Below are 13,989 nucleotides of genomic sequence, written 5' to 3'. Positions count from 1 at the left end.
ATTTTTGCTGACAAAAGTGTCAACAAACTTTTTCAGATAGTGTTTTTGACTAAACTCGAGTGCTCGGTGAACCTTTGTGACGTTGAAACAATTGTTTCAAATACATTTTAAAGCTAAATGATGTACAACTATGTTTTTTTTTTCGGCAGAAGGTCAGCAATAAGTTTTTGTTTTGAAGGCGCCCAATGCAATCCGTCCACCTCGACTAAATGCCTATTGCGAGGACTCAAAGAGTCCTTAGTCACAGGTCTATTGATGCACGGGAAAACAAAATCCTTTACTGAATCATGAAGCTCGACTGGTATCTCTCCATCAATTTCAAAAACCATCCAACCGGTCCATTCTCCTCAACACTGTCGTCACCAATGTTGGGGAAATGGGGAGCTTGAGGGTCATTGAGCCATTTATAGTCGCCACAAGGTAGTGCATAATGGGACATGGCCGAGGGGTAGAGAGAATTCATATCGAGGAAAACTACATTTGATTTTGTCCCCGTCTTCTCCCCCGCTGGATCGGTTTCCAAGATACGGTCTCCGTGAAAAACAAAACCCCCCCTCATTGACCTTTCGATGAACAGATGCTGATCAATGTCAGTGATTAGCCCAATTTTTTCCCCACTAATTTTCAGGATGAGGTCCATCACTAGATGAGGCGAAGAATAATAGTAACCCAAATCAAGATTAAACTCCTCATAGATTTTATCCTTATTTTTACAAATAATTTCTAAAAAAGTTAACACGTCACTCGATAAATACAGCTTGCAGTAGTCAAATACATTTTTACACCCTCCCTCTGACCAAAATTTTTGAGCAAAACTGTAGTCATTAGGGATGCAACTACGATTGTGTAGACTATCGTAAAACGATTCAATACAGGGAATAGCTTCCTCTGTGAATCTCGACATGGAAAAATAATAATCATAAGGATAGATTCCCTTGACCGTTAACAAATAATATAAATTATTTGGAAATTGTTGCTTGAGAAGGGGTAAAGCATTGCTGCCGTCATCGTTTTTCTGCACTTGAAGTAATTTTCTCAATGATCTGGTGAAAAAACTGTAGAAATCTAAAAAGTGAATTTTATTCGTGTACTCAACACCGGCTTCAACAAATTTTCACATAAATTCAAAAACAAGCAACTTTTCCGCGGAGTTAGGTATGATTTTTTACGTAAAGCTGTCTATCATCCATGCATCATCATCATCACCATCATCATCCTCTGTTCCATTTATTTGTAGATGTGCCAATGCAGGTAGCACAAAATTCAGATAGTAGTTAGAGTTATGTATAAAAACCGGTAGAAAAAGTTGTTGTTTAATTTTTAAATTACACAAATTATGAGCCCACCCCCGACAGTTACTTTGTCCCGTTGAATTGGGGTCAATAAGGTGATCGTGGTCATGCACCGCGTTTTCTGGGGCTAAGATACTCTTAAAAACCCAGCAAAGTGTTCCCTTTTCCAACGCCAGCTGCTTTTTATCTGACAATGTCATCGGATAATTGGTATGACTTAATCGTGAAATTGCCCTGTTTGCCGTTTTTTATTAAAGAAACCAATAGCTTTTCCATGCTGCCCTCCTCGTCCATAGTCAAAAAAAACTCTTCCAATAGCATTTTATTGTTGGCGTCGCGACGGGCGTGCGCATAGGAACACGCAACTAGTTTGTGTTCCTTGACTATATTTGGCCTTGATGGGTCTGATACCTCAACCAGTCTTGTTTCACAATCCAAAGACACTTTATCAGATGGCAGAAGAGAATTTTGAAAAATTTTAAATTGTAAAGTATCTTTGCCTTCTGCCGGCATTTCTATTCTTTGATTTCCATGAATTTTGCAATGCCCCATGTGATATGATAATGTTCGCTCAGATTTAAATGGGGAAAGGCACCTGGGACAATAGAAGAATTCACCTTTATAAATGCCTTGACAGAGGAGTCATCTTAGTGCAGTAACGTGGAAAAATTGACAATAACAATTTACATCTTTGGGAGGTTGGTAAATAACCCATACCAAATTTTTTACATTTTCAACTATCGGTGTCCTCACTGAATACAAAACCCGTTTTTTATTTGGTTTTTTCCCCCCCGCTCCACATTCAATGTCATACTGGAGAACAAATCACCCCCACCCCCGAATTTAATTTTGTGACTAGCAAAATCTTATTTCTTTTAATGAACCACGCTAATTTAGCTCAAAAAAAAAAAAAATTAATTTATGGAAAATTTTTACAACGTTAAGTTCAAGTTTGTCAAGATTTTTCATTGATGATTCATCTTTTAATGTCTTATGGGCTGCTGCTAAAAACGCATATTTAAAGCATTGAAGTCCAGTGTCAAATGTGAAACCCTGAACTCCTTTGGTAGCCGACAAATCTGGGTAGCATTTTATTTTTAGATTACCTGCTCCTCTTAAAATAAAGTTTTTTTTAAATCTACTGAGAGTCAGATCCATTCGGTATATATATAAATTTATGGCACCGCGTCACCACTAACTAGATTTGTACAAGTGATAAATTTGCGTATGCTAACAGCAGACATAATTTTATAAGACATTGTTGAGAACCGTGTAAAAGGTAGGTGGAACTTTCGAACACTGTCAATAAAAAACGTAAACGGATGTCCCCGTTTGTAAGTACGATGGTTTAGTCAACGAGGCGGTCAGTCCGCCTCGACATCCCCACATCTTGCTCAGAAATTAAAAAAGTGCTAGTAATTTTTCGATATAGCGATTGAGCTTTTTAAACGGGGGATTTAAAATAATTCCAGCGTTTTACTCGGGAAGGCTAAAATCTAACATGTATGTTTTCAAATGGCTTAGATCAGACTCTAAAAGATAAAAATCAGGCAATTCCAGTGACGTAGTACTGTTTTCATGTCCTGACCCTGTTTGTTCAGGACTCAATTCACTAATTATAAAGTTCTCATTAAAAATGCCCCCGGAAAAATGAGTTGATGTTGTATTACTACTACTATTAAGCGGACTGGTGGAGGAGGGTGACAGGGACTGGTCAATAACACCACTCCCAGTCTGTTCAATCACATTGGAGGGATGTGACATGAGGTCCCCTAGTACATGTTCCAAGGTGTTTGGAGACAATTGATCGAGCCAGCCTGTATTGTCCTCTGATCTAATTTCGTTATGAGGACACGGTTCAAATTTACTTGTAGCATCATCTAAATATTCACGCATGAAACTATCCGCCCACTCTGGGTCCTCAAGCATGTCAATATCACAGCTTAAGTCATCCAGACTGGCCATTTCCCCAAAAATATCAATAAGGAATCCCTCATGCCATTTCATATTCTCTAGAACCAGTGTAGGTTCATCCCTGAACTCTACTGGTGGTGACAGAATTGGTACTGTAAATATACCTGCTTTATCACTCAATGGTGTCGCTGGGAGTGCTATATTTTTAATCTGTAGAAAAAAAAGTTTTATTTTTTATGTAAAATAATCATTTTTTTTTTATAGTTAATAAACTTTGTCAAATTCTCATAGTCATTGCCCCACCACCAGAACAATTAAAAGAAGAAAAAAAGTTACATTGACTTATGTCTTTCATAATGTAAACTGAACATGTTAAAAAAAAAATATTTTTTTTTTGTCGGGAAAATGTAGTCTTATTCTTAGAATGGGTAAGTTAGAACAAGAGACTGATAGAAAAAATTAATGGTTTTATTCAAAATTTTTTTTTAAAATAAAAACGCAAAATATGAGTCCAATTCGATTCTTTGAGCCTCTTCATTATAACTGTCGATGAAATTTGACCATTGTTCGACTGATGCAGTATGTTGTACGAGCAGTTGCTCCTCGGCTTCAGTTAAAGGAAACGAACTCCATATGTCGGAGCTTGGTGGTGTTGTTGTTACTTTCTCAATAATCCATATTTTCCTCTGTCTTTTGCCAATGGATTTTTTCGACCTGGGCTAAATAAATACTTGTAAGAGATAATAACTTTTTTCTCCGTCAATATCAACAATTAAAATGTTGTATGGCCCCCCTTTTTAGAGCCCCCCCCCCCAAACCCCTCCCAGGGGGAACCCGTGGGCACCGGGAGCGTCCTTCGATGTAGGGGGGTCGATACCCGTCCCGAGTTGGAGGGGGTATCGGCCTTCACAACACTTCAAATAGAACAGTCTCAAATTCTTTTTCTTGAACCTTTCAAAAAGGCAATTATTTGCCTGAGTTGTTTCAAAAATAATAATATTTTGTTTTGCATGTGAAAGGCATAATAGATGATTATTCAAAGGACTCTTCTTCTTATCGTAAAAACATATCCTGTTTCAATAAGATCATTTAGAATTAAAAGTAGATTAAAAGCGATGGGGTCTTTGATAAAGCGAAAATGGTTTTAGCGCAATTATACCCTTTTAAGTCATTGAGAATTCAAAGAAGATTAAAAGCGATGGGATATTTGATAAAGCGAAAATGGTTTCTTTAATTATACCATTTTAATGGTGGGTCGCTTTTAGTGAAGTATAAAAAATTTTAAAATGAATTATTGAATTAAATGTTTCTTTTTTATTATTTAAAATTTAAGTTTTTTTTTTTTATATTTAGAAATTAACTATAATAACTCAGTTATATAAAGTGATAATTTTTTTAATTAAAGAAAATTAAAAATCTTACAAAAAAATTTTAATTTTTTAAAAATATATTAGCCTGAGAAAATTTTGTCTTATTTTTGAAAATAGGGATAGAAAAAAAATTATGTATATACTTACAAATTCTGACTGGCCTTCTAGATCTTAACTCCTTTGTAATACTTGAGGGGGGTTTGCCATGGTACCAACGCGTGGGTCAGAGGGCTCTGTCACTATAAGTTGGCTTCTCGATACACTATCCTGATCGTGTGTAACTTTTCTGGAGACTTTGATAACAGACGCTCTTGTGGCCTGTATTAATGAAGGTTCGCCATATTTTGCTTTCTTCTCAGAAGGGGGATTATTGCACGTCTCTTCTTCTTCCTTTAAAAAAAAAAAGACAAAAAAAATTTAGCATTTAGCCCAAATGCATTTTGAGTTTTTGGAAAATAATTCGGTTTATGTTAGACATATAAAGTAGTTTAAAAAACATATTTATTTCAAAATAATTGGTTTTAAATTACTTTTTTGATCGTTATAATATTAATTTGACAAAAACTGGGTTTTGCCAATAAATTTTAAAAAAACATTAGTTTTTCTTTTTTTTTTTTTTTAAATTTGGGGTACAAAATTCATAACCATTACAGAATTTGATTTAAAAACCACCCCTTGGATTAATTGTATAAAACAAAAAAAATTAATCTCATTAAATCTCAAATATGCAAAAAAATGAAACTTTTGTATTTTTTGTGCCAGAATAAAAAGACAGTAATTTGTAATTTAATTTTTAAATATATTCATTTAGTAAAATAAAATTAAAATTTTTTTGAAAAAAAAAGATAAATTAACTAAAAAACGAAAAGAAATCATATAAAAAAAAAGTTTTTTTTTTTTTTTAAACTGTTAGTTATTAGCGCAATAAAAAATAAAATAAATTTTAAACTATATTAAGGGGGACTGTCCCCCCTCCTCATAGCATCGCTATTTAAGCTAAAGTTTTACCTTGTCTAATAGATTTTTTTAAAAAAATAAAAAAACTTTAGAGTAAAGAGCGAATCCTTACGATTTAAAATATATCAGTTTCATAAAGTTTAGCTATAGCGGTCAAAATTTACGCGCCTGAGAAAAATTTTCCTTGTTTTCGAAAAAAGGGGGAAAACATCCTCTAAAACTCATAGAACTTTAATGAAAAACACATCATCAAAGAACCCTACTATAGAAGTTAAAAGTTCCTATCTGGAGTCCCATTCGAACGGAAATTAAAAGTTCTAATGTCCTTTTTAAGTAACCCAAAAAAAAAATAGAGGGCATCTAGGCCCCCTCCCACACTAATATTTTCCCAACGTCATCTGCCGTGACATCGGAATTATACAAACCCCGTTTATAGCACGAGCATTTTAATTTTAACCCCCCCCCCAAAACTCGCACCCGCTGTGTCTCACGCAAGCTTGTAATTCGACGCTTAAAAATACCGCATGGGAGGAAAAAGCTTTATTTCTGTATGATAATGAAATGTTTTTTAAAAACATACCTATGCAGTATAGATTTTCTTTACATAATAGAAAAAAGCATGATTTGAAGTGTAGCGCTACGATATATGTACTAGGATTCATTTTGGTTAGGGTTGTCGTGGCGGAGCGCTGGCACTCATACCTGTGCCAGGAAGAGTACACTGTTTTTTCTTTATTTTTTTGGGGGGCCCGCCAGTAATGAATATTGTAATCAAATTTAAAATATACAAATAAATTTTTTTAAAAAGTTATAAATATATGGTGTACTATAAACAATGTCTTAATGCATAATGAAAATTGGAATGCAGTGTGGGGAAATTATATCGGGTTTTTTTTTTTAATTAAGTACATTGTAATATGACAAGTTTTTTTAGAAAACTGACTAATCAAGTTATTATATTGGACAAACCGCGAACTTTCTCTAATCGACTGACACACAAAAATCAATGTCATAATAAAAAAAAAACATGTATATTCCTTGAAAGAGTGTGATGACCTGTTTACCTACTAGAAGAACCGGAAGGAACGTAAAGTCCCAGAAGTAGTACCTTGGTATATACTCATATCAACTAGTGTAAATATGACAAGAAACGGTAAAAACAATTAAATGACACTTTTGCCTGCTGGTCTTGAACTCAGATCATTCTCAACAAATGATTCATTTACTCCGATATACATATCGGAAACAAGGAAATTTTAGATATCAGAAACAAGGAAATTTTTCAATCACTGTATCCTTTTTGTGCTTTTTTTTATTTTTTTTATTTTTATTTTTTTATTAATTTTTGCCCTAAGGGAAACAAAATGCAAGAGGACAGTAATTCACGGGTACCCGATACATTTTTCACGACCTAAAACCGTATACAGAAATTTTTGAGCCCCCCCCCCCACCCTCCATCTTGACATACGACAATACAGTGGCGTTTTCATACTATACAATAATGGAAAATACGAATTCTACGACAGTAAATCGATTTTTCGTGATCTAAAACCCTAATCAGCAGATTTTAGCCCCCTATCTTGAAGGCTATAATAAGAGAAAGGTTGAGATGGCTAGGGCACGTTCTGACGATGAAGGATGACAGATTGCCAAAGATAGTCCTTGTCAGCCAACCGTCTATGGCTAAACGGAAAGCAGGTCATCCGCGAATTGGGTGGATGGAGGTTGTATGGAAGGATTTAAGAGAAATTAGAAGTTTTGGGGAAGGTTGGGGAGGGAGGATGTCATAAGGAAAGATTGAAAGGAAGTAGAAACTTCCTGTGAGGGTGTAAAGAGGGGGCGTTGAATAGATTGGGATGGAGGAGAACCGTACGTAGCTGTGTTGGCCTCAGGCGGCTTGGTGCTGTGGTGAGTTGTTAGTAGTAGCATCTTCAAAAACGAGGGTAGTATCTAGGAGTAGCATATTCACAAACGAGGAAAAAAGCTTTTTAACTTTAACCTGTTACCGTCATTTAAAATCAGAGATCACTGAAGGTTGAAGACCTTGATCATGGCTGGGCCGAATTTGAAAATGACTACGGGTGTTTCTGCTAGAACTTCAAAGCAGTGAACAGAGAGCAGAGAGTGTCTTCTCTTGTTGTTATTAAACAAAAAACAATTATTTTCTTTCAAATAAAGATAAGGAGCAACATTAAAACTTAAAATGGGCAGAAATCATTCTGTATATTAGGGGAACTACCCCTTCCTCAACCATCGCTCTTTACGCTAAAGTTCTTTATTTTAATACTTCTTGTTCAAATCAACGTCCCTTTTGTTTGAGTAGTCTTTCCTAAAAATCAGAAAAAGTCAATCTTTAGCGTAAAGAACGAGGATTTAGGAGGAGGCAGCCCCCGTCATATACAGAATAATTCCTGTTCGTTTAAGTTTTAATATTACTCCTTACTTTCAGTTGAAAAAAACTCGTTTTTTTTTATTTCTGACCATTTTTTAAATCATGCCAAGAAATCCCCCTTCGAGAATTCCCCCCCCCAAAAAAAAAAACTTTTTTCCCACAGTAAATTCTCCTTGTGAAAAATCCGAAGAAAGAAAGAAAAAACCACATCCATGATCTTCTGGCAAAAAGTACAAAATCCCATATTTTTATAGATAGGAGCTTGAAACCTTTACAGTAGGGTTCAAAAATATACTAAATCTGATAGTGTGATTTTCATTGAGATCGCTTGAATTTTCAGAGGTGTTTACATCCTTTTTCAAAAATCAGGCAAAATTTTCTCGGGCTTGTAGGTTTTGATGGGTAACATTAAACTTAACGGATTTTATATATTTGGAATCAGCACAAAAAGCCAATTCCTTTGATGAATCTATTGTTATCCTAATAAGATAATCAGAATTTACATATGTCTTTTGCGCTTAGCACTTAGATTTCAGAAAAATATAGCCTATTACCAAAGAGTCTGGGAAACCTATGGAAAAATAGACTGGGAAAAATTAGTAGTAGAATGTGAAAACTGCAAAGCTTTTAGCCAAAAACTATTGAACCTTTAATTAAATTAAAGGGGCTTATAACAAAACAGTGTATGAAGTCATATTGACACAAACAAAGAATTTTTTTGGCATTGCAACTCTTTTAGGAGGGGACAGGGGTGTTTTTTCGGGAGGGCTAGGGGGCAGTTGCCCCTCCCCCAAATAATTTGGAGAGAATAATTATTATGTAGCCCATGCCCTTGACTATCTGGATATGGACTCCTCTTTCCCCCCCCCCTCCCAATGGAGTACTGGCGCTCCTCCCCTGGGAGGGGAATCCCCCAACAAAGTTACAAAAATTTACACAGATTGGGTTGAGCGGTGAATGAAATGAAGCTGCTCTTTTGTTACAATAGTGTTTAGTTTTGAAAAGAAAGAGCAAACAAGGCAAAATCAGAAGAATTCAGAAGATCCAAAGCCAGCAGAAAATGCACGAATCTTTCAGTCTGACGGAAAAACTTTATATTAGTAATTTTAAATAGCGATAAGTTTGTCTTTTTTCTTTTTGATATGTTTTTTTTTTCATAGTTTTAGACTTGATATGCCCAAAAAGAAAAACAATACGGGGCGTGGTAGATTTAGATTGGTTGCATATGAGCATTGTTTTATTTAACATATGGCTAGGCACAGAGAGTATATCTGAGTGTAAGTATTTGGTTTTATTTTTCAACGCCACGATTCGTTTTTTTCTTTACTCCTCTTTTTCCTACTTGGGCTTCAACCAATCTATATTTGGATTCTCTAAGGTCTACAATATTGGTAAATAGAATTGAGATATGAACTTGCTTTGGCTACTAACTGCAGCCAATGGGTTTAGTAAGCTGATGGTAAATGTGAATAAAGTTAATAGATTATATCTGGGAAAGAGGCTAGATCAGGTTTCTTTTCTTTCATGCAACAGCGTTTCTGTTATTTTTTACACTGAACCCCCCCCCCCCCAGCTAAACTAATTAAGCAAGAGACGTGAAAATTTAGTAAAATAAACATGAAACTACAATAATGGTTATAGTCTGTATAAACCCATACAAAATCACAGAAACAAATCCAGAAAATTCCACCTGAAATGACATAATGATTATGTTAAGCAAGGGCTGAAGCCACAAATACTGCCTCAAAAATATGTGAGCATCACTTTTGATGCCCTGTATGAGTTTTTGGCTAGATAATTTTTCTAAAAATAATAATTTTCAATAAATTTAATATTTAATATAATTTTAAACCGAGGACACATAAGAAATGTTTGTTTGGGTTGGATGCACAGATATAAATTTTTCCACCCTGAGTACATGCAAGCACTCCCCATAGCTTTTTTTGTTTCTGTCCTTGAGGAAGGGGCTTACAATAAGTGAGTTAGCAAAACCAACTCTTTGGCCAAAGTAGTGTAATCAAAGGCTAAAACTACCAGTTAATCTTAATACCCTTTAAGTAAATTGTGATAGCAACATCATACTTTATGCACAAAAATAGAAAGTAGAGCTCGTGGCTCTTTTCTATCCTAAAATTCAAACCAATAAAACTAACAAGGGTAAAAAAACAAACAGAGAGGTCCCTGAAAGTGAGGATCAACTGAAATAATAGTTATCATTCCTTAATCAGCTTCAAATGACAATTCTTCCTCTCTTGAGAATTTTTTTTTAATGCCTTTTTGAATTTTTGGTTACTATGGCTTAGGGTTTGTTCTTTACTAGGTTGCCTCTAAGGGGGCAATAATGATCTTTCTGCTCAGGGTCATTCAGAACCTACCGCAAGATCGCACTTTTTGGATATTATATATCTTTTTTAGCAATACAGCAATAATACAAATGAGTGTAAGCCATTGTGGTGTTTTTAGGCAATGGAAGCAAAGAGCTTCAAGCAATGTTGCTCTGGTTTTCTTTTGAAATTAAATGTTGTATGTGTTGAAATTACAGGTTGTATACTACATTCTAAGGTTTTGGTTGAATAGCATATTGCTTTTGATTTCAATATTTGATGCAATTGACAAATGATGACAATTATCTAACAGAAAAAATTCCAATAAAAATTAAGAATACAGAAATTAAGCATGTAAGGTAAATTTAAGGGAAAAGATTAATGCACTGAACCCCTTGAGGCACCCACCCTCCATATATTGCCTCTTCTCCCTCTCAACGGCCTTCCATCAACAAACATTATTTGTATGAAAACAGGATGTATGTTGAAAATGAAACTTTTTTTTTTTCTGTCAGTATTTAGTAATATTTTTTCTGTTCTTTGGATGGTCAAATTCATAGACATAGCTATGTTTTTTTTCTGTCAGTATTATTATTATTTTTTTTGTTTCAATGTCAAGCTAGTAAGATCTTAAAAGATAATATATGAATCATGGTTGCCAAAACAGCGTATCTGCAAAATATCTAAGGAATGGCTATTGGCATATAGTTGAAACTTTCAGGGAATGTTGAGGGGAATGTTGAAATGAATCATAAGACGCTAATTAGAACTAATAAATTAGAATAAAAATCTAAAGAAATGAAAACTGGATAAAATATTCACTATATTAACTAACCAAAAACTTTGGCAATCAAAACAAACAGAAATTAATATTTAAAAAAAAAGTTTCCAAAAAAGAAGCTTTTCAAAGAAAAGGAAAGAGCCATATCAAACTTAAGACCTGATCATCTGATCATCTTGATTATTATAGTGATTTATTTATTATTTGTTATTGGTGTCTTCAGAAACAATGCACACTGTTCAAAATGCAAATAGTTTTCAATGAAAAACAAATGTCAAAATCCAAGGAAAGAGCTCTCAAGTTTCAAAATGGAAGGATACCTTTCAGAAAAAATCTGAAATGTGTTTTTTCTTAATTGGTATAAGTGCACTGTCAAATTTGAATTTTCTATTCTGTCAGTAAGTAGGAGGTAAATTTTTTTTTTTTTTTTTTTATATCTTTGATGCTTTAATAGATTGCATAACATTTTAAGGTGCACTCTCCATTTTGAAGGTACACTCAGCTTCAGTTTCTTTGCAGTTAGATTGGCTTCAAAATATTGTTTACTTGAATTTGACACTATTAAAATTTCTTTAAATAGCATTTTGATAAGGAGGGTTTGAAAGTTCTTTGGAAGCTTTACTCATTTTGGCACTGAATTAATTTAAAAAAGGGAATTAAAGCAGAAGGTGTATATTCTCTGAAAATAACCAACATTTGTTTTTCAAAAATAAATCATTGTTGTGTTAGTATGAATTTCAGCCCCCCCCCTATATATGCCAATTCCGTGTTAGGTTAGGTATAGCCTATATAGGGGGGGGGGGGCTGTAATTAATTTCTGACATAAATTCATATTATATTCATAATAAGCATAAAAAAGGCATTGAATGATGTATTAACTTTAGTCCTAACTCAATAATATGATTTTGTAGAACTTTACCCACCCCCTAATGTATAAATATATACCCTGAATTGGCATATATAGGGGGGGGGCTAAAATTCATTTCCAATAGAAATGATTATTATATTTGTAATCAGCATAAAAAAGGCATTGAATGGTATATTCACTTTAGTTGTTACTCAATAGGCTAATATGATTTGGTAAATGTTTACCAAAAATTTACCCAAGATACAATTAGCCCCAGAAGTAACCCTTGAAGTATGAAAGAGCATAAAAAAGGCATCAAATGCCATTTCCACTTTCATCTTAGCTAAATTATAAGGCCCACTGCAAATTTACCTTCACTTTTATAACACAGATTTTTAAAGCTCATCAAAGGTCAGGACCCTCTAGAGGGAGAAGAAGTGGAGGTAGGTACTATAACTTCCATAGACATACTTTAGCCTGTAGACCCATCCCTGAAAGTCTCATTTTCCTAACCTTACCCCTTTCTAAGATAGCCAAAAGTAGCTAAAGCAGAATTTTACTGATTCCTAGCCCCGCAGTGTTACCAGCATTTTATAGGAGTGATCAATCTTCTCAACAGGGAATATAGTTAACAAACCATTTTATGCATAGCCTAGGGACTAGCCTAATTCAAAGCCTTTAAATATAGACTATATAAATTATTGGGTCAAAATACATACTTTTAAAAATAAAACAATTTCATGTCATTTACATGGCTCAATTTGTACCCTGTGTAAAAAACAGCATTCCGAACAACTACGATCAAACTATAGCCAGAAACGAGCATTGTCATTTTTTGAAATTTTTGCCTTTTCCACATTTAGTTTTTCAGCAAAATCTTTCAAAAAATTTTTAAAAGGTTTCTTTTTCTTTAGCCCATGATTCACACGGATTTGCTTTTCTCCATTAAAATAAGATCGCCAATCAAGTCTCTATACTTTGCACATCTCTGTCAAGGATAAACATTCCGGATTGTTTCGTAACTTAAACTTGTTTTTACGGGTCTTTTTGTTGATTTGCCAAGTAACTATGGAGCTCTCAGTGATAGTGCATGCTTCGATAAATGGAGAAAAAAAAGAATCATTTCCTGTGACAATCCACAGGGAAACTCCACTGCCTGTAGGTTGTTCTTGAGTTTTATTGGAATAACCTTGCATACTGGAGAAGAATTTCTTCTTTTCCTATTCATGACGCTCAAAAGGCAATTTTTATAAGCGTTGCTTAGAAAAGTTGCGGGTCTTTTTCCAATTTTTTTTACAAAAAAGTTTCCTCCGGGAGTGCTTAAACATAATAGAAATAAATGAATCACCAAGGAATTGTGAAGTAATTCAGAAAGAAACGTTAAAATATTTCTGGTCTGTATCAAAACGTTCTATTTCATAGTTACAGCTTCCGACACAAAAAAGCTGCCTATAAAGATTGAGCGCACATGAAAGTTGGAATATTTTTACTTCACTGATGCACTAAAAAAGTAAGTTTTTACCGCTAAGCTGGCTTTTTAGTGCCATCTATTACTTGTTTTTTTTTTCTTTTTACTCACTAAATGAAACTTTTTTTGTACGTTTTTGTTTTTTGGTCATTCTTCTTCATTCAGGTAAAACGGAAAATAACTTAAAACAGTTTTCTGAATGACTTCTGACAAAAAATAAAATGAATAAAAACAAATTAATCTAAACACCGAGTTCGATTATCAGATGCAATTCATGAGTAAAATCTAACAGAAAATTTGAGATTCACAAGATCTAATAGAATAATACAAAAATTGCAACAATTAAAATAGGCTAGAAGAAAGTACGGTGGTGAGATTATAAACAGATTTTAAACTGATATAACAGATTTGTTATTTAAATAGGTCAGCAGCCAATGTGACCAGATTCCCAAATAAGGTAAAGGATATTCGATGTTGGTTTCTTATTGAGAAACAATCTGAAATTTTAGTGAGTCTGCTTATGTTGTTGATCGTGAGGAAGGTTCTAAGGTCAATTTTACAATGGACTTATTCCAAATTGTTTTTAAGAAAGATGTCGAACTGTCAACCGTGAATATTTTTTCATTTCGTATTACCAATCCTAT

General features: G+C 34.1%; 1 protein-coding gene across 3 annotated transcripts in view; it reads right to left on the bottom strand.

Moving 5' to 3' along the window:
* Positions 1–12,749, bottom strand: part of EcR (Ecdysone receptor) — a 257,170-nt gene extending 244,421 nt beyond the window's left edge. For 2 of the 3 annotated variants that reach the window (XM_089090631.1, XM_089090630.1), the window contains exon 1: positions 12,597–12,749. The gene's annotated coding sequence lies outside the window, so the exon portion shown is untranslated. The remainder of the gene's footprint in view (positions 1–12,596) is intronic. The other variant, XM_089090636.1, reaches the window with a different exon arrangement.
* Between the last annotated feature and the right edge of the window lie 1,240 nt (positions 12,750–13,989).

The sequence above is a fragment of the Artemia sp. Qi Xiang Cuo genome, chromosome 6, assembly GCF_049724085.1.
Source record: "Artemia sp. Qi Xiang Cuo chromosome 6, ASM4972408v1, whole genome shotgun sequence".
NCBI classification, from domain to species: domain Eukaryota; kingdom Metazoa; phylum Arthropoda; class Branchiopoda; order Anostraca; family Artemiidae; genus Artemia; species Artemia sp. Qi Xiang Cuo.
The sequence above is the reverse complement of the archived record's forward strand: the minus strand, read 5'-3'. Positions and strand labels throughout refer to the sequence as shown.